Here is a 26449-nt window from a genome sequence, read left to right on the forward strand (position 1 = left end):
CTGGCATGGAGCCCCTGAAACCCTTGGAATTCCTGGGCGGTGGGAATGTCTTGTCCGAATGTGACCCTGGCTGGGCTCCTGGATGAAGACTGGTCGCCGGAAAGACTGAGTCGTGATGAAAGGCTTGGAATTTTCAGCCCCCGCTCCACACCTCCCACCCCACCCCCACCCCCAACCCCATTCTCTTGAGGCAGGAGGAGGGCTGGACATGAAGTTACTGATCAATCGTGCCTCTGTGATGAGGTCTCCAGAAGGTTCCAGAAGCATGGGCTCAGGGAGCCTCCAGGTTGGCGAACACAACCATGAACCAGGCGGGTGACACTCAACTCCACAGGCCAGACTCCGGCCCCTGGGACCCTCCCGGACCTCCCCCTATTACATCTCTTCATCTGGCTGGCCTCTGCAGCCTCTATCACATCCTTATAAACTGGTAAATGTAAATGTTCCCCTGAGTTCCCTGAGCCACCGAGCAAACTCAGCAAACCCAGAGGGCGTTGTGGGAATTTGAGGTTTGTGGCCAAGTCGGACAGAAGTTGGGGGTACCTGCGGACCTACTACGTGTACTCTCTGGCATCCGAAGTGGGGCAGCCTTATGGGACGGACCCCTTACCCTGTGGGATCTGCCATTCATAGTGTTTGAATTGAGTTAAATCGTAGGGCAGCTGGTGTCATGGAGAACTGCTTGGGGGAGGGGAGTCCCTACACATTTGGTGACCAAAAGTGTCAGAAGTGAAGTGTTCTGACTGAGCAGTAAAGGAAGACTCGCGGGAGGAAAAACTATAGCTCCCCCCCCCCCCCACAGTATTATCGTTAGCGTGGCTGAGCCCCTCTTCATCCCTGTTACCCCTCCGTAGCCGAGGGGACCTCCGTGGGAGCTGGGAGAGGGATGCAGGACACACTGAGGTTCTGGGAGGTCTCTTCCCTCAACTTGTGCAAATCCAATGGAATGGGAAATGGACCTGGTGCCCTTGTCACTTGTAGGCAGGCAAAGAACTCCGTGACTAATGTTCTAAAGAAACACTCGGCTCTTCCTCCCCAATTTCTTTTCAGTGTGTTGTGGATTGTCTTTTTTTTGCTTCGAATGGGTAGGAATTAATTTTTCTATAGGCTGGATACTGTTTCGTTCTGAGTGATGGAGATTGCAATTATACGCTTTCATTTTGTAGCTGGTCTTAAATTATATTTTCAGACAGAATCTATCAGTTTTAATGTTATCATAAACAATTGTAGTGTATAAGAAAACCTGGGCTCTTCAATTCTCTGACTTATTAATTCAGGTTTCGATGTGGATGAATAGACCCCCGAGATGGAGAGAGAGGCCCAGTGCTCCGGTGAGCCCGGGGGGCGGTGGGTGCAGAAGGAGCAATGCATTCTTGTGTGGTTTCATGCGGACGGGAATGAAACAAGCAAAATACCCCTAGCTTTACAAAAATTATAACTCCCCCCCTTTGGGCATAATAACCAAAAGTAGTATAGCATAATGCAGATTGAAGGACAGGGAAATAAAAAACTGAGTCCCAGCTCTAGTATTGAACCTTTCTGTCCTTTGTTTTCCCATCTATAAAACGGGAACATAATCCTGCATAGCTGGTGGTGCTGTGGCTGTAACTGGTGTGCTAAGCAAGCATGATGATGCACTGTGATCAAAACATGCTTTAGCTGTTATTCTTACGTCCCTTTAAATGTGATTTGAGGTGGGGGGCAGGGGAGGGGTGGTCTCCCCACGCCTGCGAGTGACAAGTCCTGCAGGCCCATATGTACCCTGCTCACACATAGACAGTTGATGGTGGTTGGCAAACTGCAGCTCGTGAGCCACATGCGACTCTTTGGCCCCTTGAGTGTGGCTCTTCCGCAAACACCACGTGCGGGCACACACGCACGTACAGTGCAATTGAAACTTCGTGGCCCATGCACAAAAGTCAGTTTTTGGCTCTCAAAAGAAATTTCAATTGTTGTACTGTTGATATTTGGTCTGTTGACTAGTGAGTTTGCCGACCACTGGTCTAAATCTAAAAGCTAACAGCCTCAGTTCAGCAATTACAAAAATCCAGTCCTTTTTAGTAATCCCAAACTCTGAGTGTGACTTAGCTTCCCTTGCGAACTCTGGCCTGCTTCCAGGAACCATGGGCAGGGAGAGGCTGTCTTCCTGCTCTCTGCGGTCTCACATTCACCTTCTCCTGCTCCCAAGCTGCTGCTCCTTTCCGACCTGCCGCCAGGATCACGGCAGGGGCAGTGGGACCCCCGGGGGAAAAGAGGACAGTTGTCACTTAGCAGGTTATTTGTGCTCTCTGGTCTGGAGGGGGCTGAGACCCAGTGTCTGAGGGTCCCTGGAGGCTCCAGGCCAGCAGGTGACACCGCCCCTCTTTGCCAGTCTTCTCCCAGCCTGCCACCATCCCCAACCAGGTGCGGGGGTCAGCGACAGAACGAGTCTGTTTCCACTGTAAAGCCTGCGTATGGGGAGGTCTCTCATTCCCTGTCCTCATAACCAGCACACGGCTGCCTTCGGGACAACCGAGGCCAACGAGTCTCCCCTTAACATCCTGTCACGTAAAGATGAGAAATGACGCATCTCCAGTGACTGGCTCAGTAAATGACTGGCCTGGTCTAATTCTTAGCTTTTTTCTCTCATCTGGCAGGTGGGCGAGGGCTTTATGGGAAATCTCAGCAGGTGCCTGGTTAAATGCTTCGTGTCCTTTCCTAACAATGCTCTGTAGTCAACAAAGTCTTGTTAATTATTCAACATTTTAAGAAATGCCACAGACAAAGCCACATGCTTGAGAATGGAAGACTCTGCCCAGAAGCAGCCTGGGGCTGGCACACCAGGGCTTGCTGGTGATATTCCAGAACCAGCCTTAAAACAAAAGGCTCTCTGTGGGCTCCAGTTTCCTTAAAAAAAAAAAAAAAAAAAAAAAAAAGTCGTTTTCTGTACATCTACATTTAAATAATGGTTTAGAAATCCCACTAAAAAGCCCCTATTGGCTAAAAAGGGAAAATACAGAAACACACTCATTCTGGTACTACCATATCTGAGTGTAGATAAAGATTTGGGCTGCCTTTTTTTTTTTTTTTTTTTGCCAGCCAACAACCAACTCAATCAAAAAGCATGAACCTCCGGGAAACCCAAGACTACCAACCACCTAGACCCGTGTCTGTGCACACAGCCTGCCCACCTGGGTGTTTGAGTTCTTGCCCCCCACCTCCCCACCCGCCAGGCTGTGGGCATGAGGCTCCCCTGACAGCCTCACGGAGTCCCAACTGCTCTCAACCCTCTGGACCATGGCTGACTCCCAGGAATAGGAACCTCTTCCCCAGCTGGAGGCAGTGAGGTAGCCAGAGGGCACAAGGTGCAAATGCTTTCCTCTGATCTGAGCAGGACCCTCTGTACACCCAGTGAGGACCTGGGTAATTCCCCTAAGTTACTTGGCTCCGAAACCCACTTTCCTTTGTGAGTTAAACTTCAGTCTCCCACCCCCTTTCTTCCAGCCTCACCCCCAGGTGGTGCTCACTGTCCCTCAAGGCATAGCCGGCAGCCTTCTTGGCCTCTGCTTGTCCTCACTGCCCCACCCAGCACCAGCCCACCCCACCACCAACTCTGGGGTCGACTGGCTGAACCCCCACTGAGGCCCTCACTGCCCCCTCACTGCCCGACATTGGATTCTTGCTTCGGATTCCCATCTCTCTGCTTGCATTCCCCACCTGTTTTCATACGCGGCCCACTTGTCCATGAGAGCCTTCAACATATTAATCATAAATTGCTGGTCTGATAATTCCCACATCTGTAATGGATCTGAGTCAGGTTCTGATGCTTGCTTTGTCCCTTCAGACTGTGTCCTTTTTCTTGGCGTTTGGCATGCCTCATCATTCTTTTGTTGAAAGCTGGACATGATGTGTTGACCAATAGGAACTGAAGTAAATAGGCCTTCACTGTGAGGTTCTGTGTGAAGCTGTCTAGGAATTAGCGGTGTTAATATCTGCTGTCGCTGTGGTGCCAGAACCTTCAGGCTCCTGTAGTGTCCCTGAACTTGTCTTCCGGTTTCTCTAAGGACTCCGCCTTCAATAGAGTCTGCACCTGACAGCCCTTTGAGCTGTTCTCCATGGTTATTAGACCAGAGTCCTGCTGAGTGACAGGAAGATGTGGTGAGGAGTGCAAGTATCCTTAATCTTACTAAATCTCAGTTACTTAGTGTGGCCATGTCCCTGGACTGTGACCTTCACACGTGTTTCTTAATCTCTCTCCGTCTCCCACCTGGAGTGGAGCAGGAGGGCTACAGGGACCTGGAGTCTAACACATGCCCTTCCCTCAGGTGGAGTGAGGGCCTGGCAGTCCTTTCCCTCTCTGGGGAGGCCATTGCATGTAGAAGGCTCTGGCATATTTCTGAATAGCTACTTTTCTCCTCTCCTGCTAGAGTCACCAGGGGGAGGAGAAAATTTTTTATTTTCATTGTGAAAATCTGGTTATTGGAAATAAAGCCCATGGTCCCCTGGATTTTCTCCCTCTCAACCTAGTCCACACTCAGCCTTTTGAAATTCATTCAATCGTCTGTAGTTGAATATGAAGGTGTTTGTTTGTTTTCCCTCTCCCAATGATTTTCTGCTAATCAAATAACACTGAGTAAACATTCAAAAAGCCAAATATGTGTCATATTCTTAATTATTTCCTTTGGCTAAATTTATAGACTGCTAACTTAATGGATATGTACAAGTTAAAGCTTTTTTTTAAAAAGTGCAGTGGATTGCTCTCCAGAGGGCAGAAGGATTGCAGTAATTATGAAGCTATCAGCAGCCCTCTGTACCTTCAATGTTACTAGGTATCATTACTTTAAAATATATTTTATTAATTTTTTTTTCTTTTTTTCAGAGAGTAAGGGAGAGGGACAGAGAGTTAGAAACATTGATGAGAAAGAAACATCAATCAGCTGCCTCCTGCACACTCCCTACTGGGGATGTACCCACAATCAAGGTACATGCTCCTGATTGGAATCAAACCCAGGACCCTTCAGTCTGCAGGCCGACACTCTATCCACTGAGCCAAACTGGTTAGGGCTGGGTATTATTTTTTAAACTGGCAATCCAGTAAACTAAAAAACAGTATTTGCTCTTCAAAAGTTACCTTTATTTAGTTTCTTGTGAAACTGATAATTTGGAGAGCAATTATAGGTGTCTATTTGTATTATATTTCTAGGCAGTACGCGGGAAGATGGAAAACACTATCATTAGAAGCTTGAACAGACCCACCAGGTAGACTACAGGCAGGTGGCACCATTGTAGGGCAGCAGCCAGTGGGCAGACCCTGGGTACCAGGCCAGCCTGAGAGAGGCAGAGGATGGGGACGTGGGGGCAGCTCTCATCTTACTGACGCCAGGTTTCCTCTGTCATTCAAGAGGCCATTTCATATCTCTGGAATTCTTGAGCCTGTTTCCAGAAAAAGCATCCGCCATCCATCAGAAATGCATGGTTGTTACAGTGATTGGCCTGAAAGCATGAGTTAAGTGTTGTTCTATAAGTGCTAGCCTTATATATACACAAATGTAAGAGTTAGAGAGAGAGAGCACCCTGGCCTATTTTAATCCTAGCCTTCTCCTCCATGCCCAAATCAGTCCCCGTCAGACTGTAATTAACTCACTGTACAGTCGGCTGTAATGAGTCACAGGGAGAATGAATGCGAGATGAGAGGGGTTGAACCTGGAGGAACGAGAGGGCTTTCTTCATAGCTGTTCCCCTTTGATTTCATCACTGGCCATCTTGCTGCTCCACAGGTGATCAATAATGACAGTGATCTGCATTTGTCTCCAGAGGATTTTTGACTCCAAGTCCTTGAAGGCAGGAACTCTCCAAGTCCCCCACTTCCCCAACTGGAACTAGTGACCACCTCATTTCACTATTTCATTTCAACTTGCAGAACTGGATCCATCAAACTATATTAAGTTGTTGTCTAGCCTCTGGCATAAAGGGGACCGACCCCTGTGCTGGTAACGGCTGGTGCCCCAGGATAGCTAGCACCCAATGCCTTCAAGATCCACTTGCTTCTTGAGGCTACTTCATTTGGAGCCTTTAGATGTGATCAGAGCTGGTTGTGTCACATGTACTAAGGGGCAGTCTGACCCTTGAACATGAGACTTTGCACAAAAACACACTCACTCCTAGAAGTACAATACTTTATAGGTTTGGATCCTACAAACACAGGAAATTCCACCCACTCCGTTTTGTTCAGTTCCCATCAATAAAAGGAAAATGTAAGGTGCATTCATAATTGCATGCATTGCATTATGACTTATTCCTGGCAGGAGAGTACTTAGTTTTGAACAGGCGTTCATGAGAACAGAATACACAGGTACAATTTTAGACATTCAATGACTGGAATAACTGAATATAGTAGCCTCTGATAGCTTCTGGCTCTGTTTCAAACCTTGTGTTTCCTTTCCCTCTCACCCCGTGCCAAGCACAGGAAGGCATGTTTCTGAACTCCACAACCTCTAGCTCTGTTGTCTGTGTGGCTGTGGCTGGGCAGGCACAGTGGGCAGCTGAAGGATTCCTGGAGGCACATGGCCTGCTGTTCAAACCTGGTGCCCAGGAATGGTGGGAGTTCGCATGTTCTGATTCCTGCCGAGTAAGGCCAGCCACTGTCTGGCTGTCCCCTGGAGACAGGTGTGTCCTGAGGGGGCCCAGGGTACACAGGACATGAGTGTGCCTCTCTGAGGTGTGCAGCCCACCACGTTCTTCCCCTAGAAGTCACCGGGAGAGCTCAGCATGGGTGGCTGCTGATCACTGCTCAGCTGTCACTTCCCAAGCTGGCACTGCACCCCTGTCTGGCTCTTTGGGCTGCATTTTAGTGGTGAGAGGATGGGAGAGGGAGTAATGGGTTCTTCATCCCATGATCTCTGCACTCACCAGATTTTGATCATTTTACACATGTGGACAGGAAGGTTGAGAGATCTGACAGTGGCATGACCGATGAATGTCAGGGAAGACAGACTCGTATGGGCATTTGTCTCATGGTTCTCCAATATCTGAACCTCTCATCTACCCCTTGGTGATTTTTCACATTATGAGCCCTGCCCGTTCCAAAATAGGTCACATTCCCACAATCCTTTGCGGCTCACTGCACACAGGTGACTTAGGTCTCGCCAGCTAGATGCACACAAGGCCTAGGTCAGAAGTGAGCGCTGAGGAGGAGGCCTGGTGCTGGGGACTAGTCCGGAGTGGGGCGTGTCCCGCCAGGGTGGCAAGGGTCACGGGCCTTTCACTGAGGCAGCTCTCACCACACTGACCCTCAGAGCTCTCTGCGCCTTCCCAGATGCTGCGCCTGCTCATACCTTTAAATAAGTGTCCTTGATGAAAATAGTGGGAGTTGATTTTGTTTGACCAATGTTAACTGAATTTTTGATTCCCAAACTCAGTTTTTCCCCTGGGTCCACAGTTGGGCATTAGCTTCAAACTCACATCTTATTAGCCCTTTTCCTTTCTCCTGAGAAATAATGGGAAATAAAGGCCTGAAGGCACCTGGAAAGAGAGCTTTGGACCCTGAGACCCCATCAGGGTGGACAAGCCTGGTGGGGTGACAGTGAGAAAAATTGAGGGCACAAGGCCCCATCAGGGGATGGCAGAAGGAGAGACAAGGAGCTAATGAGACTCAAGAAGGAAAAGAAAATAACTCGTACTTCCTAGCAAGGCCTTGTGCCAGACACATCATGAACAGCTCCAAGGAAACAACAAAGTGTATGTAGGGTGGATGTCTGCAGCATTTCTGGTCTTCCCACTTTCTAAGGAGGATTCTTGCTTTAAGTTGTTATCTATTGATATTAGAGAGAGAGAGGAAGGGGGAGAGAGTAACACCTATGTGTTGCTCCATTATTTACGCACTCATTGGTTGCTTCTTGTATGTGCCCTAACAGGAGATCAAACCCGCAACTCTAACCGACTGAGCTGCCCGGCCACGGCCCTAAGGAGGATCCTTTCTTTGTGATCCTCAGCTCCTGAGATCTTTTTGTGGGAACAAGATAACAGAATAAGCAAAAGAAATGTCTGGAAAGGGGGTCCCAGGCAGGCAGAATAGGGGAGGACAATGGGAAGAGGTACCGTGATGGATGGGTGTGGGGCGCGGCTACAGGGTTTGGACAGGTTCAGGCCTCCAACTAATGGGAGGGCACAGTCCTCTATGGCCACGTGCAAGTCCCAGCTTGGAGGGCAGGGCCCTCCCAGCACAATGATAACCAACAGCCGTAGCTGTAAGCTTGAACCTGCGGTCCTACGTGCCTGAGTGAAGTGGGCTTGATAGAGCTCAGGTGCATGTAGTTGAGTAGGACTGAAACCCAGGAGAATGTTGTAAACATCTCGACCATGCCCTTACTTTGCCTCGTGGAAATCTGCTATAAAATAAAGACATGGCTTCTGGATGCTGGCACTGTCTCTCCATCAGAGAAGCTGTGTCCTACCGGGACCCAGCTTTCATTCTCTTGTTCTTGCTTTTCTAAGCCTTTCAGCCGCCCCCACTCAGGTTCGCCCTTGGCCGTGCAGGCGAGGCACAGGTGGGACTCGGGGGGGGGGGGGCATATTCTAAAAGGGTTAGGAAGAGAGGCTGCGTTGCCTGCTGTAACATTGTTCTCCTGCCTCCTCTTTCAAGAGACTTAAGTCTCACATTATTCTTCAAGCATTTGGATACACCATTTGTGATCCTGGGAGCCACCTTAGGAAGGAACAAATGCATATCTCAGTTGACCTTCATTATAATCCTGTGAGATGAACACTATTATGATTCCTATTTCTCAGTTTAAGAGTCTGAGGATCAGAGAGGTTTAAGGGCTTATCAGAAGTCACACAGCTCTCTAGGTGGTGAGACTGAGATTTGAATCTAGACTGGAAAGACCCCAACACCCTTGCAGAGAGGAAGGTAGAAGTGACATATGTCAGTCAGCTTCACAGTCTGCCCATTTCTGGGTGAGCTCCTGGATTTTGGAATACTACTTGAGCTGATGTAGGGTTCTGCCAATGACTTCGATCCATAGCTTAAAATTTAAAAGTTTCTAAGTCCTATACAACAACTATTCCCAAGACATAAAAATAGAACCTCTAAAACTATCAAGGGATAACCTGGGTAAGTTATCCAGAAAATAAAAATTAAACTAAAAAGAAAAATGACTGTGCAATACCTCCTTGGTCTTCCCACAGCACAAGAAAGCAATGAGTTTAATATGCACCTTATAAAAGTTTGAATGCAATTACCTCATGGTATATCCACACAGACCAGAAAATGAGGCCATGGGAGGAAGTGACCTTTGTGTAATTATGGTAGTCTAAGGTGCTAGTATTGAGGCCTGGGAGAAATTAATTTGCTCTGTACCACGAGCTTTGCAGATGATATTTTTTTTATCCTCCCCACAACCCTGAGATGTTGACATTATTAGTCATATCCTATAAAGGATTCCACAGGTCTCCAGACGATGAAAGGGTCTGCTGGGTCACACAGCTTCTGGTGGTAATTAGGAGACCATGGCCCTGGGGTATCTGGAATGGTCCTGATTTATACCTGTTGCCTCAGGGTGATTATTGAGTGCCCTCCTTTCATTCTCAAAGTTATCCCCTTTTAGATGACAATTTGTAGGGTGACCCTAGTCGTCAGGGATAACACTGACGCACCCTAACCGCATTCCTAGTCTCCCTTCCTGACAGAGGTTACCTGAGCTGCAATGGTGGGTGCCTCTTGAGTAGCTGGAGTATGAGCTCATAACTCAAAACTGGTCAAGAGGAGTTGAGGACAAACCTGTTAGAGGGTTTCTGGAAAACAACCTGCCTCTGGTCAAGGAGAAGCCCCTTCCTGCCTGCCCAGGACATGGTCGGCTACAGATGTGGTGCCTGGTGCAGTGGCCACCATCTGGTGACCGTGAGGATGAATGCCCTTAAGAATCTGACCCAGAGCCCTCAACCATGAACCAACCACCACCGGAATGACCACACACAGCAGTAAATATCCTAGTTGTTGTGTATCTTTTAGGGATTCTGTTGCTTGCACCCAAAACCCTTCTACCTGGTATGAGGAAAAGGAATCCAGGTTTTTTATGTTTCAAAATGGCAGTGGTTACTTGAAAGTTAACAGTCATTGCATGGCCATTATTAAAACATAAACAAAAATTAAAATGCATATAAAAGTCCATCTTAAGTGATTATACTCCATAAAATTATCTTTACTATTCTAGCTTATGCCTTAGTTTTATATCCTTTCTTCCCCAAGAATATATATGATATGTGTGTGTGTGTATGTATGTGTATATATATATATATATATATATATATATATATTTCATAAAAGTGACACCATACTCTTGCCCTAGTTTGTTACCTGTCTTGTATCTGTGAAAATGAGTGTCTAATATATCATGATGTTCTTTTCACATTTTTTAAAAATATTTTTTTTATTTCAAAGAGGAAGGGAAATGGATAGAGAGATAGAAATATCAATAATGAGACTCACTGATCAGCTGCCTCCTACATGCCCCATACTAGGGATGGAGCCCACAACCCGGACATGTGCCCTTGACTGGAATCGAACCCAGGACTCCTCAGTCCACAGGCTGATGCTTTTATCCACTGAGCCAAACCAGCCGGGGCTCTTTTCACATGTTTGATGGCAGCAAAGCATTTCTTTGTGTGTAGGTGCCATAACTTAAATAACCTTATATTGGTGGATGTTTTTGTTATTTATAGTTTTTAATGAATACAATCACTATAATAAATACCATGATAAACATCTTTATGTATATAAACTTGCTCACTTAGTTAAAAAGTTCCACAGGATAAAGTCAGGATTATACTGAGCCCAGAGGTAGCATGGAATGACTTAAAGGATTTGGGTCCGAATTGCAAAATTGCTCCCCAGGAGACTGTAGCCCTGTGTTCTCCTACCAGCATGTGTAAGACTCCCTGTGTCACTAAAACCGGGTCAGCTCAGTGGATAGAGCGTTGGCCTGCGGACTGAAAGGTCCCGGGTTCGATTCCAGTCAAGGGCATGTCTTGGTTTGCGGGCACATCCCCAATAGGGGGTGTGCAGGAAGAGCTGATCGATATTTCTCTCTCATCGATGTTTCTAACTCTCTATCCTTCTTCCTTCCTCTCTGTAAAAAAAAAAAAAAAAAAAAAAAAAAAAAAAAAAAAAAAAAGATCAATAAAATATATATTTTTTAATTAAAAATAAAAAAGAAACAACAATGATCAGAGAAAATCATTGATCAATTGTCTCCTGCAATCTGGGGATTGAGGCCATAATCCGGTATGTGCCCTGACTGGGAATCAAACCATGAGCTCCTGGTTCATAGGTTGATGCTCAACCACTGAGCCATACTGGTCGGACTAGATTTGTTTTTTTAAGCCCATGGTGTTGTTGAATTATAGCCAGGGTTTAAAATGACTACATCAGGATGTCGCTCATTAATTAATTCAACACATTTATTGAGCATGTGCTTTGATGGACCAGACACTGTGCGTGGTGCCCGGGAGACGGCAATGAACATGACTCTCATGGAAGAAAGCAGAAATTGTAATGATTAGAACATGGAAGCTTCCTGACAAAAACTAGAGCAGGCTAACAATAAGCCTTCCAATTGCTTTGATCTCAGCTTGAGTCTCCTTCTTCCTCTCGAGACTTGACTAGCCTCTCCACTGCAAGGCAGTGAAAGAAGGAAAAGGAGGCAAAGTTTTCCAGGCAATTGGGTCACTCCCAAGTTCAGGGCGAGTTTGAAGCTCATTACTGTGTAACGTCCATTCTCTTCATTAACACAGACCATTGGATTCTTCAATAATGACTTAGCAATGATTTTGAGAAATGTCAATTACTCCAAATTAGAAAGTCTGATTCCTTCTTTCTCTCCTGCAGCCCAATAAGGCCTTCTCTGGAGCATCGCCAAAGGCCCCACATGCCCAGCCAATACTGAACTGGGTGCCTCTTTCAGAGCTGGGGTGACACCAAGTGTCTGTCAAAGAGAAAAGGGGCTGGGAGTCTCCTTGACTAACAAACATTCAGTCCAACTCAACAAAACACTACTGTCGACATGTGCCAGGCACTGTGGTAGGTAGCATTCTTATTCCATTTAAAAATGAGGAGGAAACACAGGCCCAGAGAAGTTAACTAACTTATCCAAGTCGCCCTGCATGCAGACCGAGGTTTGCTGATGCCAGAGCTTGGTATATGTCTCAAAGGTTTGCCTCAAAGGTTGAATGAGGTAACCCATGCATTGTGCTTAATGTCATATCTGGTAAATGGTCAAGTTCCAGTTCATTCTATGTAAGGTATCTCCTTTGCTGCTGTTGTTAGTCAGACAGGCTTTCTAAGATGTGGCATTTACAAGCTGTGTCTACCATTCTGTTGTTCATCCTCACCCAGAACACTTTTTCCATTGATTTTTGGAGAGAGTGTAAGGAAGGGCAAAACTATCCTCCCATGTCTACCTCGGCTTTCTCCGCCTTCTCCAGGAGGCACAGGATCATCGCCTCAGTGAGCCATTTTCCCCAAAGCTGCATCCCAAATAGTCCACTCCTGCTCCGCCGGCCATTAGCACTGCCTTTCTCTTTCCACCTCCAGGTCCAGCTCTTCTCTCCTGCCCCACAGCACCCGAGAGTCATGGAGAAGGGTATCATCCATCCCCTGGGAAAGCACGCCTGGCTCCAGTGTGCATCCTTGTCTTTCTGGATGAGAAAAGTCTCAATCTAATTGTGCTGCCTAGCCTTGACCTCTATGCATGTATTTTCCTGCGACATCAAGACTCGGGAGTCTGTGATCATGGGTCTCTGCCAAACAGTATCATCCCATCTGGGCAATACCCAGATCTGTAGAGACAAAAATATCTGAAAGGAAATACACAAAATGTTACTCGTGAGAATTTCTGTGGGATGGCAGGTGATTTCAGTTTTTGCATTTAAATGAAGTATTTTATCAAGATTTCTACTCCTGGAGTAGATTTAATTTTCCTTCTTACTGATCTGTATTTTCTATGATAACTTTAGTGTAATAACTGCAAAATAATCTATAGTTTAAAATGTATCTAAAAAACTGTCACTCTGGCCACAAAGTGATGAACAACTAGTTATTCTTTGAAAAATAAAAGTACACTCCTGGCCCCAAAATGTCAAACTCTGTCATTTTAATTCCACTTTTATTGTTTCATATGGTACATCTTACAGATTCATTAAAAAACTCACGTTAGCTTTTCAAATCCAGTTTGCTTGTTCGCTTGTTTTTTTGTTTGCCTTGGAGCCCTTTTTCCATGTAAGTCCTAATCAGAGCCTATAGAAGTAAGTGTTCCAGCACGCAGGCTTTTGGAAAAATTGTTCTGATCCATTTTTTCTTCCCATTTGATAGCCGACAGAACTGAGATCCAGAGAGACTCATTCGGAGACTTCACAACCATTAAGAAACCAGCTTAGGCACAAATAGAAGTTTTCTCCAGGGTGTAATCCTGAGGTGAAGCACTCACAGCTCCAGGGGACAGCAGGCACAGTGTGAACCACGCCCCCTGGAGTTGTGCCGGGCACACCTGCGTGGTTGTGTGGTGCTCAGTGTACAAGTCACCGTATGGCCGTTCATTCTTTGGCTGAGGCCATGAGAGGGAGGCTCTGGGCTGAACAGATAGTAGGGATTTCTATTATTATTGTAGTTGAAAGCAGTAAGTCATAGCTAATGGATTAAGCTCTCTAGTATAGGTTTCAGAAGATCTTGAAGGAAACCAAAGAGCTTTGCTCTTACACAAACTGTGGAGCTCTCTGTGGAGGATGCTGGCTGATTATGGTTCTGAGAAGCAGAATATTTCTCTCTCGCTGCCTCCCATCCTCCCTCCTTTGAAAAGAGACCAAGTACCAAAGATGTGTGCAGAGCACTGTGCTCCAGAATGTGCCTCCTGGGAGCTATTGTCACAGCTATTGCTGCTAAGGAATTCCATTTTCAGGATAAATTGCATTGCCCTCACCTCGGTTTTCTTTTTCCACTGCACCAACTTAGCCAGGGTCCCCGATGGCAATCAGAATGCCAAGACATATTCATAGTTCTTTTCTCCTTCCATCCCACCCTTCCCCATTGCCAACAGCTGCAGCGTCCCCACTTCCCCCACTCCCCCGCACCCCCACCCCGCTTGTATCCCTTCCTCATCCCACTGTGTCAGCCAGGCATGAGGAGGGCTCTCTCTACTTCTCTGAACCCGGAAGCTGGCCAAGATTTCTCTTCCCCACCATGTCTAGTCCATGGAAAGATCCTGCTGCATTCAATGCTGACATTTCCCTCAAATCCTTCCATTGCTCATGGTCCAAGTCCATGCCAGACGTGGCCACCACCAGCCTGGTCTACTGTCGCAGCCCCCTCCTAACTGGACTCCCTGCTCCCAACCAACAGGCCTCTGAGTGTCTGTTCTTCCCGCCTGTTACCAATGCCCCTCTGCTCTGCAGACCGTTCCTCCTCGTCCTTTATCTTCCAGTTGAAGCTGGTATTTTTCTCTACCTCCTTCCCCTTTATTTTCAAAAATCCTACCACAACCTACAAATATTTATTTGTGACTGTCTGCGTAATCCCACAAGCTACTTGAGCACAAGAAAAGATTCTTGATGGCCTCCTACCCCACTGCTCAGCACCATTCCCTGCCTAGGTGTCCGCTCTTAGCTCTGTGGCTTTGAGCAAGCTATTTAGCCTCTCTCTCTTTTTAGCTATAAATGGGGCCGCTGATCCATAGCTCACGGGTCACTTTGAGAATTGAGTGAGCTCATTTGCAAGGTGTCAGGAGTAATGCGTGGCCCATCCGAGGCATTTCGTGCCAGTTCCCTTCCCTTTCTATCTGGAGGGTAGGGCATGGGCATATGTAAGTCAGGAACCTTGATTGTAAGTGACAGAAACTACAGAAATTGAATTGGAATTAGTTGAGACAAAAAGGGGGAAGAAGCTTTTAGCTGCTGTTTCTGAACTGGAGAAGCAGGGCAGACGGTGAATGCCGGGAGGGGGGCATCTTTTCTCGGCTCCTTCCTGGCTGTCACTTTTATTCTTTCCAACTGCCTGCCTTTCTGACGCGGAAACTCAGCTCTGCAGGCTTGGCTTCCCCCTTAGCTTCGCTTCTGAGCTCCGGGTAGAGGGACACCAGGGGAGAACGCTGATTGCCTGGCTTGAGTGACGTGCTCATTCCCCTGACTGTCAGTCACTAGGGCCAGGGAGGTGGAGACACCCAGCTCTTGCTCAGAGCAGAATAGGCTGGGGGACAACACCCTCAGAAGAAAGGGGCTGCATTGCCGCAGAGGAGTGCAGACAGCACAGTGGATGTCCACCGTGAGAAACACGCAATGACAGAAAACAGTGCGTGGCATGGCCTGGCGATAATTGTCACTGCCCCTAGGTACGTGACTTTCTCCCTGGCTGTTTCCAGCATCCTGGAAGCAGGGACAGTGCCTTCCTTATGCTTCTTTCTCCAGCTCCAGGACAGTCAGGTGTCCACCAGGCAACGAATAGGTGTCTGTTGCCTAAATAAATGGCTATTGTAGGCAGCAGGAACAGCACCATGGGTCAGGCCGGTGGGGTCAGACCAAACCTGGGTTCAGCAACCTCAGAACTTGGGTTCTGACTAGGAAAGAATTCAGAGCCAAGACCCAAACAGTAAGAGAACATGTATTTGGTAAATTACAGAGGTGGAAGCAGTAATTCCTAGAAGAAATGGGCTTATGGAACTAAAAGAAGGGTCCTGGGAGCTTGGGAGTGAGGGAGCTAATGGCGATGTACCTGGGGCTGGGGGAGGGGGAAAGGAAAGGGACATGGAGAGAGAAGGGGAAGGCAGGGATGTGCTCCCAGGAGGGAGAGCGCACTGGGTCCTCCATCCTAAGGGTTTTAAGGGCAGAGATTTAGGGGGAGATCTCAGTCGATTATTCACCAGAGCAAGGCGTCATTATTCAGTGCAGCTCATCCTGATGTCAGCCAATGGCTGGCTTTGTGGCGTATCTGGGTCTGGAGCTGAAATACAACTGGAGGCCTGGATGTTATCTCTAGGGAGGACAGGTCCCTGGGTCCAAACCTCAGGAGCAGTGATACGCAAGGGGAGGAAAGGTCACCCTGGGGGCAAGGTCCTACCCTAGAGCTGATTGTCTGTTTCTAGGCACCTGGGGTTTTCCAGGCTGACACCCTTCTCCGTACCTGGCCCATGGCCCTCACTCTGCTCACGCCTGCTGACTGCCTAAAGCAAATGGACAACGTGAGCACCACAGCTTTCTTTTATTCCTGCTGGTGCTTCTCAGCTGCAAACTTCTCAGCTGCTTCTGCGATCCCCGTGTGAGGAAACACTTACATAATGGCCCTCAGAGTCCCCAAGAAATTTGGCTTCTCTCTCGTTAGTTATTTACATCTTAGAACGATCTCCCCGAGATTTGCCAATTCCCCTTTGCCTTGCTTGGCTTCTTCCATAAGTTTCCATGTTCCTATTTATAAATCTCACTTGAGTCCAGCTCTTGGGGCTTGATTCTCTCCTCCCTCCCCTCAGGTTAACCCTTTTGTTAACCTGAAATGGCTTTCAGAGGAGGGACAGCTTTTCAAACCAACATGTTGTGGCCCCATCCAGCCTCATCAAAGATGGCAGCCTTCCCCAATCGCCTGTTTAGCCTCAGCTTCAAGGACAGAGGGTCACTTAGCAGCTTTTTGTTCAATGCATGGAAAAGTCCAGAGGCTGTGAGAGGCAGCGACTGGCCCAGAGGTCCAGACCAACTCAGTTCTAAGCCTTGCAAGTTCCAAGTTCCTAGCCACAGCTAAGGCCTGGGCCCCTCTCATCACCCCGTAGAGATGAAGGCAGCCGCTCGGCCTGAGCGCCTGGGCTCGGTGTGGACACTCGGGCACTGTGATGACTCAGACCAGTTCCTGCCCTGCAAGGCTCAGCAGGCAGCTGAGAGGAGGGTCATCACTACAATGGAGTGTGAGGCACCCAGGTCTCAGGTCACGAATTGCACAATGTTGAAAAGATTGGAACGCAAATGGCTTTTGCATTTGAAAAGACCTTGGTGTGACTCCAAAAATTTCTCCAGGGCTCATTTACCAAGTACCAGCTCACAGAAACAAGAAAAATCCTTTGGAGTTACCTGTTGACAGTCATAGCGATTTTAAAGCTGGGGGAATCTTGAAGACAATCTGGTCCCAAACCCTTAGTTCATAAAGGAACAAACCAGATCTGTAATTATGCAATTAAATCATTGCTCTGGCGTGCAAACTGCCCCCAAGGAGTTTATCTTAATAACTCCTGTTATTAAGGAGTATATTATTTTCTGTTAAAAAATGAAAAAATTAACATTCATGCATGAGGTTCTAAATTACACATGCTATTGTCACATTTAATTCTCTCAGTAATGAGATGGGTGTTTTTATTACAGTTACAAAGGGCGAAACAAGCACAGAGGAGTTCAGTGGCCTGCCCAAGGTCACACAGCTGGTAAATGATGGGGTAAACGATGGGCTGGGGATTTGAATTCAGGCTTATTTATTTCCAAAGCCTCCATTCCTCGGAGAATGGAAATGTATTGAATTCATGTTGAAAAAACCACAACAACAAACAAACCTGGATGCTCTCCTTAGATCTACGACTAACAGGTTATGTGAATTGAGAAAGGACTTTTCATTTCACGGGGACTTAGTTCCCTGTTCCATTGAGCTGGGAGGATTGAGCTGGGCCAGTGATGACAATATATGGCCCACGAATGACTATCTTCCCATCCTATGTCCAAGACAGATGTGACTAGAGCCACAATATGGCTCTTTGGCCCCTTGAGTGTGGCTCTTCCACAAAACACCACGGCCTGGGCGAGTCTATTTTGAAGAAGTGGCATTAGAAGAAGTTGAAGTTTAAAAAATGTGGCTCTCAAAAGAAATTTCAATCGTTGTGCTGTTGATATTTGGCTCTGTGGACTAATGAGTCTGCCGACCACTGGACTATAAGATGGAGGCACCAGTTCACCAGAGCTCCAGCTTCTAGCACAGTGTCATGCAGCCACTCTCGGGGAGCTGCAATGGACACGAAATAAAACTCAATTGCCTCCTTTTGGCCCAAAGAGCTCTCAGCTAGAGTTCAACCCTAGATATGCAAACTGGCCTGGGTCTTGTCATCTCTCCACAGAGCTGGAAGAAAAATGGGAACAGCTTATCTGTGACTGCAGAGCAGAGCCCTGTGGATGCGGTGCTGCTGCGCTCCTGCCGATGGCAGGGCTGTGTCTGAACTTCAGGGGGTTTGCCACCCATGTGAGGGGCCCCAACTCTGCTCCACACGATGGAAATCTTTCCTCGCTCCTGGTACTTCCTGGATGTCACGTAATTCTCTCCTGAAATGAATATCTCTTGCTCAGATGTCTTAGCATCAACAATAAGGCCGCCAAAGAGGAAAGTGGAAAAACCCCACAGTCCTCACACGCTGATTGGCACACAGACCAGAGAAACAGGAGGGGGCGATGGGACTCAGTCGGAGTTATCTCCGGAAAATTTCCAGAAGTGCCAGGCTACGTCGGTTGAGCCTGGGACAGGAGGTGGCAGAGGAATGGAAAATCAAAACAGCGTTGACATCTGATGCTGAGCTGACAAGTGCCACCCAATGCCATGCCCAGGGGAGCACGGGCAGTGCGTGGATCCGAGGGAGCCTGAGCCCCTGGCCAGACCTCAGCAGGGTTCCCTCACGTAGCAGGTCATCCCGTCCTGCCAACAGCCATGGAGGAAGATGGTCTGTGTTCAAGGTATCTATTTGAGTCCGGTGTCAGATGACCTGAGACTGGCCTGGCTCTGCCCTAGAAGGTGACTCTGAAGGAAGCCCTGCCTGGCGCACAGAGGGCAACGGGCCCAGGTGAGGCCAATGGGCAGGGAGGGCCTGCAGCTGCGTGAACAAGGAGCCCTTGCTAAGTAACCCAGGTCCTTGCCTGCCCCCCTCCAGCTGGGGCTCTGCCTCATGCCCCAATTTTCTATGTAGGCTACTCATAGTGATTTTTAGTTGCAGAGACCAGGAGAACACATTAGGTGACTCAGATAAGACAAAACAGAGAAGGAGAAATTCTCCAGAAGGATCCAGATCTGTCTTCCACCCCTCCCCCATTTCTCTAGCTCAGCGATTCTTCAAAGGTGGTCCTCGCCCAGCAGCATCAATGCCTTTTGCCATCACACCACATCAGCAATGTTACCTTAATGTGCCCCAGCTCTTGTAGGGGTCGTCACAGCTCAGCGAGAGGGCACAAGCTCTGGAACTCGCTAGAAGTGCCCATTGGTTGTATCAGACAGGCTGGAGGGGGGCTTGGCCATCTGGTCTGCTAGGCGGACAAGCTGACCCTCAGGAGCAGAGGGAATGCCCCTGCCACCCCTCCACCCAGTGCCACCTCCTTAGGAGCCTTCTCGCTGGTCCTGGCTCTGCAGTGAGGTGAGAGGGTCTGGCCTCAGGACTTGGTCTTGGCCTAGTCCTGTGAGGGCAGGTCACTGAGGCCTGGGGTGGGAAAGGTATTTGAAACTGGTATTTGGGAGGGGGAAGGGGAGAGACTGAAAGGGAAGGAGAAACAAGTCTTCCCTCTATCTTCTTAATGCTCAGCCATGAGAATCCGTCATTACAGCTCATAATAGCTGTCATTTATCTGAAGTCCTCAGGGCCAGCAGCTGGGGGATGCACTTCAACCCTCAGCAGATTTTGAGAGATGTGGCTCTGTTTTTACAAAAGCAGAAACTGAGGCTCAGTGAGGGTAGACATCTTGTGGGAGGTTGCTCATCTCTTCATAAGGGTCAAATTTGGGACCTGGTCCCATGTCTGTCTGACCCTCAGTGGCCATAAGTTGTCTTACTAGGTCCCAGCGCTCTTCATGGTGGTGGGTGTGGGGCCGGGGTGAGACCAGGCGTGCAGGTGGCCTCGCACACAGCAGGTGCTGAATGGATGGGAGTCCTCCCCCCTAGCCCTTTCCTACACCCATTCTCTGTGCCTGCTCTCTCCAGGGTGCCCTCCTCCCCTGTCCCATGTATTCCCTTTGTTATTGCAGGAGCTCCCTCCTCTGGGTGCACAGGCCAAGAGGAAAGCTGAGACTTTGCCCCAAACTGGCTCTGTTGCAAGTCCCATTATGAAAACATCTCAGGGGGATGCTCCTGCTAACAGGGACAGTGGGTCTCGGGGGCATTGTCCCTTCTCTAGCCTCCCCTTATCATTGAAGAGTCTCTGGACTCTTACCTCCTCCCCCTGAGGGAGACTGAGGGCCTGCATGGTTGCATGGCCTGCCCATGGTTGCCAGGGAAACAGAGCAAGGACCAGATCCCGGCTCTCCCGATGCCCAGGCACTCCCTCACACGGCACTGTCTCTCTGGGGAAAGGACCCGGGAATCCTGCCACTGCCTGGTGGAGGTCTGACTAAAGGTCAGAATTGTCTCTTTGCCAGTCAGGATGCCCACAAGTTGCCAAGTGTTGTTCTAGCTGCTTCCTAACAAAAACCACCTAACGGTTATGATGGTCGGGCACAGTGAATCTAGAGCCAGACAGCCGTGGCTCAAACCCCAGCCTTCCTATTTACTAGTGGTGTGTCCGTGGCCAGTTACTTAACTTCTTTGTGCCTTGGTTTTCCCATCTGTGAAATGGGAATGATACTTTTACAAGGTTGTTAGGAGCGTGATTCGTGTTATACTTGGCCCTTTATATACGTTCTCTCATTGGACCTTTCAAAAAACACATTGCTGTAGGTATTTTTATCGTCATTTGCATGTGAAGAAATGAGGCAGAGAGCCAAGAGCTATCCTGCCCAAGGTCCCCAGAGGGTAGTGATAATAATAATAATAATAATAATAATAATAATAATAATAATATCTAGCATTTAGGAGACTGTTAGTCGATGTTCCAGGCAAGCAAAACAGGGTACAATTGCCCTACTTTACACATAGTAAAAGCTGAGGCACAGAGGGTACCAACTAACTGCTAACAGAGCTAGTAAATGGCAGAGCCACAGTATGGAGCCAGGCAGAAAGGTTTCAGAATCTGTGCTACTGATGGCTGTGTGCACCCCTGAACCCCAAGCCCTTGCCTTGTCTGCTCCACCATGCTCCCCCCCAAAGAGTTGTGGAACTGTCCGTTTCATGAAAAAAAAAAATAGTTCTTCTTTACCTTTTTTAAAAATATATTTTTTTTTTTATTGATTTCAGAGAAGAAGGGAGAAAGAGGTAGAAACATCAACGATGAGAGAGAATTACTGGTCGGCATGCCCCCCATTAGGGATGGAGCCTGCAACTCATGCATGTGGCCTTGACTGGAATAGAACCTGGGACCCTTCAGTCTGCAGGCTGGCGCTCTATCCACTGGGCCAAACAGGCTGGGGCTCTTCTTTACCTTTAACAGCTTTCCTCACCCGAGGGAGAGCCACAAGGTAATCCACAGAGATCATCAGACAGAGGTGGTTCTATTATCCATCAGAGCCATGGTTCTCCCCATCCGGGGAATGCCAGGGACTCTCAACCCTATCACCATCATCAAATACCCACCGTGACTTCTGCCTCTTTTTGGTGGACGGGAGGACTCTGGTGCTACTCTAGATGAAAATAGAGGTCTACCTGCTTCCCATTTCTCTTTTCACTAATTCAGTTCAACCCAAGGAATTGGAGAAGGCAGAACCAAACACGGGACAGCTAGCAGTGTCAGATGGAGAGCTAGCAACGGGCATAAGAATCCAGTGCTGGAGGAGACCCTGCTCAGTGCATGGTCAGGCACAGATCTGTGGCAACTCCCCTGGGTAGATGTGGGATGAGAGGAGGAGCAAGCCAGAGAAGAAGGGGAGACTTCAGTGCAGCCACCCCACTTTTGCCGCTTTGTTGGCGGAGAGAAGGCTAAGGCGAGGGTATGGGCAGTGGAAAGACTCCAGGTGTGGCCGTCGGGACCAGGCCCTGAGAAGGCTGTGTCACCACGGCTAAGCCATTTACCTCCATTCCCCCTTGCCCCGGTGGCCTTGATCGAGGCTCTCCTCCCACAGCCAATGTTGTAAGACTCAGTGACATCAGGAAGGTGCCGGCACCTGGGACAGTAAAAGCCGCTGCTGTCTCTGTCTGTGTCCAAAGCAGGCCTCTGGCCTTGGAGTGCCGTCTCCTTTTGGATATCTGTCCAATGAGCTCTTTGCCAGACCCACACACTCAGGAACTCCCTTCCCGGTGGGCACCAGAGAGCATGTCCTTCCCAGGACAACCAATGCCAAGGGCCACCCCTGCAGGGCTGTGTGTCTGATTCCACACCCCCGGCCTCCCATGGCTGATAGCCACGCAGGCGTTTGTCACGGGCTCCGGCTCTTTCTTCGCCAACGCCTTGTCCCGCCAGGCCGTGAGAGGAGTTTCTTTCTGGTTACCTCAGGAAATACGTTTAGGCATGGGTAGTTTTCATGTAATACTGGTACTTCACTATGTTTCCATGTCTATTATTTTAATTTCCTTTTCTGAATTACACAAAAGGATTTGGGGCATCTGAACCTTATTTTGCGTGGACCTCCTTTGAGACAGGTTTTTGTGAACTAACTCAGCAACCAGTAGAAATCCATTCAAGATGCTCCAATGAGCACATTGAACCAAGAACTGGACACTTGCTTTCTGCCAGGCGTCTGAACCCATGGGCTTTTATGGCTGCAGGTTCTTTCTCCAATGGAATGCGGGCAGTGGTTTTCCATCGTTAAACAGTGGAGTTGACTCTGAAGGTCAATTCCTCTCGGACTTTCTAAGCTCCGTGTTTCTGAATCACCCCCTGTCCTCTGCCCTCTGCCCTCTGCCCTTTGCCCTCTGCCCTCTGCCCTCAGGGCCTCCAGGAACAACAGAATCCACTGGATGGACTCTTAGGGCTTGTAACAGTCACCCCGTCTCTCTGGGTTTCCGTATCCTCCACGGTACTCAGAGGCTGAATTGGTGTCTAAGGTCCCTGCAGCCCTGACCGAATGAGCTTCTACCCTAATTCTTCTGGGTGTCAAGCCCCATACCTGATCTGCTTTCCTTCTCGCCACTGTTTATTTGGAAGCTAATGATTCTTGTCCAAGCCCGGTTTCAGCTAATTAGCCACCACCCCTCACTCTGCATGGCATGTGAGTACAGTTACCCAGTTTGTTCAGGCACAGCTCTCACATCAGAACCTCCTGTTCCCTGGAGAGTCTAAGATTCCCAGAACATGGCAGCTTTTCGTCAGAAAGAGAAATGAAACGTGGCTCTAGACTTGCAACAGAGCCAGTTTGGGGCAAAGTCTCTGGTTTCCTCTTGGCCTGTGCACCCAGAGGAGGGAGCTCCTGCAATAACAAAGGGAATGAATGGGACAGGGGGAGGAGGGCACCCTGGAGAGAGCAGGCACAGAGAGTGAGTGTAGGAAAGGGCTAGGGGGGAGGACTCCCATCCATTCAGCACCTGCTGTGTGCCAGGCCACCTGCATGCCTGGTCTCACCCCGGCCCCACACCCACCACCATGAAGAGCGCTGGGAGCTATAAGGCAACTTATGGCCAACTGAGAGTCAGACAGACACGGGATCAGGTCCCAAGTTTAACACTTAGGAAGAGATGAACCCCCTCCCACAAGATGTCTACCCTCGCTGAGCCTCAGTTTCTGCTTTTGTAAAACAGAGCCACATCTCTCAAAACCTGATGAGGGATGAAGTGCATCCCCCAGCTCCTGGTCCTGAGGACTTCAGATAAATGACAGCTATTATGAGCTGTAATGACGGATTCTCATGGCTGAGCATTAAGAAGATAGAGGGAAGATTTGTTTCTCCTCCCCTTTCAGTCTCTCCCCTTCGCCCCTCCCAAATACCAGTTTCAAATACCTTTCCCACCCCAGGCCTCAGTGACCTGCCCTCACAGGACTAGGCCAAGACCAAGTCCTGAGGCCAGACCCTCTCACCTCACTGCAGAGCCAGGACCAGCGGGAAGGCTCCCTAAGGAGGTGGCACTGGGTGGAGGGGCGGCAGGGGCATTCCCTCTGCTCCTGAGGGTCAGCTTGCCCGCCTAGCAAACCAGATGGCCAAGCCCCGCTCCAGCCTGTCTGATGCAGCCAATGGGCTCCTCTAGCGAGTTCCAGAGCTTGTGCCCTCTCGCTGAGCTGTGACGACCCCTACAAGAGCTGGGGCACATTAAGGTTACATTGCTGATGTGGTGTGATGGCAAAAGGCATTGATGCTGCTGGCAAGGACCGCCCTGGGAGAATCGCTGAGCTAGAGAAATGGGGGAGGGGCAGGAGACAGATCTGGATCCTTCTGGTGAATTTCTCCTTCTCTGTTTTGTCTTATCTGAGTCACCTAATGTGTTCTCCTGGTCTCTGCAACTAAAGATCACTGGGAGTAGCCTACATTGGAAATTGGACATGAGGCAGCCCCCGAAGCAGAGCCCCACCTGGAGGGGGCAGGCATGTGCCCTGACCAGAATCAAACCATGACCTCCTGGCTCATAGGCTGACACTCAACTACTGAACAACACCGGCCAAACAGCATAATTTTTCCTCCCAGACAACTATGATACGTTAGCGTCATTTTAACACACAGCATATTAAAAAGAGGTGTTCTCAAAAGTCAAGATTTAATAAAATTAACCCTTTTTACTGCTTCCTCAAGGACATTTTTCTAAGATATCGTCTATAATAATAAAAGGGTGGTATGCTAATTAGACCAGTCATCATTCTGGACATTCTTCCTGAGGAAGCCAGGGTCGGAGGGAAGCCAGCCCGAGTCCCGGGTCCCAGGTCCCAGAGGGAAGCCGGTGCAGGCAGATGGGGGAAAGGCCTACTCTTGCACAAATTTTCGTTCATTGGGCCTCTAGATTCAATAATAATATAAAATGCAAAAGAAGCTAAAATCATAGAATTCACAATTTAGCGTATTACTTTATTTTTATATGCATATTTAGAGACCTTACAGATACTTGAAGCTTACTTAACAGATTCTTTGGTCTTCAGAAGAATATAATATGGAAAAGGTCTTCAAGGAAGAGAATATTTATCTCGAATGGTTTATTAGTTTCTTTCCAACTGAAAGAGGAATAGGGGTGATCAATGACTCAAATAACCTTTGTTATAAAAATAATTTTGCAACTTCCTTGCAATTAAATGTTGAATCTCTTCTTTGTGATTCATATGGGCCAATACCTGAGATTGTGTACAGAGCTAGGCCATCACTGACATAGAAATACTTAGCGGAATATTACCAGTAGGGTATTTATGTTTACTTTTTTAAAAAGGACATTCTTATGTGAAACAGGTATTATTTTCATGGTGAGAACGTGGCAGTAAAGAAGACACTGACCACCAGAGCAATCAGGGCCCACGGTTTTGATTGGCACCAAGATACCAGCAGTTTGCCCCCCATCATCTTGCCTCAACCATGCAAATGTCAACACTAAAAATAAATAAAAATGGCAGGAGGGCCAACAAACTCTGAATGCTATTATGAAAATAGGTTTGACATTACATATTCCCTGGAAGACACCTGCTCTTTGATACCTTCTCATTCTAAGAACACATGACCTTTCTCCACCAAATTTCCTAGGTGGCCTTACTAAACCTAACATCATACTCGGTGCCACCAAAGAGGTAGGAGTTGTCCCAATGTTCTTGTTCCCCTCACCCACTTAGATTCTGAATCAAGGGGTGGAAGGCTTGGCTGGGCCTGGGCAGGATGGTGTCACGCAAGTGTGAGCATCCAGTTGAGTCTTCCTGGCAGCATCCTCTGTTAACACTGGGTGTAGCATACAGGGGAACTGACCTGCTCCAGGTCCCCATAGAGGGAGTGTCTCAGGCCCATCCGCGTCCTTTCCGGGCAGACTTTTTTGAAAAATCCTCCTTTCTGCAGGGCTGCTTCTCTCTTCCCCAACCAACTCCTCCTGCATCTAACATTAGACACATAAGCAGTGATGTCTGGTCTAGGCCAGCCGCTTCATAACTATGTATGATCCTGCAGGAAGTTATTACTCTTTTCATTTCAAGATGACTGGTTTAAAAAAACCAAAGCCTATTGTGGCCGTTCATAGAAACAGACTTTCAAAGGGCGGTTTGGGGACAGGGTGACTTGGTGAATAATTCTTTTCTTTTGTATCTAGTTCTCTAACCACACGGAAGCCTGTATCACCATCTCCCTGATCAGTGGCTTTTAAGAATCAGCTAGGACTCAGAGAATTGGGGAAGCGCTAAGGAGATGAGATCTGCATCAAGGGACCAGGTTTTTAGAATATTAATGAGTCTAAATGTGTCCTGTGAGGACAGGCAATGTGGCTGCAGAGCCCTGGATGATATTGAGAGAAAGCCTGCAAAGAGTTTCTGAAATGTCAAGATAGAGAGTATTAGGCGTTTGGAATCAGGTTGGAACAGATAAGATTTCCCCACAGTGAAAATAGGTAAGTACAATCAGTCTCGGCCCTCTTCCTCTGGAACCATTGAGGGCCATTCTCTGTGACCCTACAGATTAATTAGTCAAATGGGCACAAAAGAGGTAAAAGAGAGCCATACAGCAGGCTACTACACGGGCT

This window comes from Pipistrellus kuhlii, unplaced genomic scaffold (assembly GCF_014108245.1).
Source record: "Pipistrellus kuhlii isolate mPipKuh1 unplaced genomic scaffold, mPipKuh1.p scaffold_m20_p_14, whole genome shotgun sequence".
Classification (NCBI taxonomy): domain Eukaryota; kingdom Metazoa; phylum Chordata; class Mammalia; order Chiroptera; family Vespertilionidae; genus Pipistrellus; species Pipistrellus kuhlii.